This window comes from Oxyura jamaicensis, unplaced genomic scaffold (genome assembly GCF_011077185.1).
Source record: "Oxyura jamaicensis isolate SHBP4307 breed ruddy duck unplaced genomic scaffold, BPBGC_Ojam_1.0 oxyUn_random_OJ71032, whole genome shotgun sequence".
Lineage (NCBI taxonomy): Eukaryota > Metazoa > Chordata > Aves > Anseriformes > Anatidae > Oxyura > Oxyura jamaicensis.
The window spans coordinates 11,247-12,023 of NW_023310324.1; positions in this window are offsets into that span (position 1 = coordinate 11,247).

The window sequence follows — 777 nt, forward strand, 5'->3', positions numbered from 1 at the left end:
CTGAAGGTTCTCCATTGGTTGGGTTGGGTTGGGTTGGGTGGGGTGGGGTTGGGATGGGTTGAAGGGTCTCCATGGGTTGGGTGGGGTTGAAGGGTCTCCATTGGTTGGGTGGGGTTGGGTTGAAGGTTCTCCATTGGTTGGGTTGGGCTGGGGTGAAGGTTCTCCATTGGTTGGGTTGGGCTGGGTTGGGTTGGGTGGGGTTGGGTTGGGCTGGGTTGGGGTGAAGGTTCTCCTTGGGTTGGGTTGGGTTGGGTGGGGTTGAAGGTTCTCCATGACTTGGGTTGGGTTGGGTTGAAGGTTCTCCATTGGTTGGGTTGGGTTGGGTTGGGTTGGGCTGAAGGTTCTCCATGGGTTGGGTTGGGGTGAGTGGAAGGGTCTCCATTGGTTGGGTGGGGTTGGGTTGGGTTGGGCTGGGTTGGGTTGAAGGTTCTCCATGGGTTGGGTTGGGTTGGGTTGAGTTGGGTTGGGTTGGGATGGGTTGGGTTGAAGGTTCTCCATTGGTTGGGTTGGGTGGGGTTGGGTTGGGTTGGATTGGGATGGGTTGGGCTGAAGGTTCCCCATTGGTTGGGTGGGGTTGAGTGGAAGGGTCTCCATGGGTTGGGTTGGGTTGGGTTGGGATGGGTTGGGTTGGGATGGGTTGGGTTGAAGGGTCTCCATTGTTTGGGTTGGGTTGGGATGAGTTGAAGGGTCTCCATCGGGTTGGATTGGGCTGGTTTGAAGGTTCTCCATGGGTTGGGTTGGGTTGGGTTGAAGGGTCTCCATTGGTTGGGGTCAGTT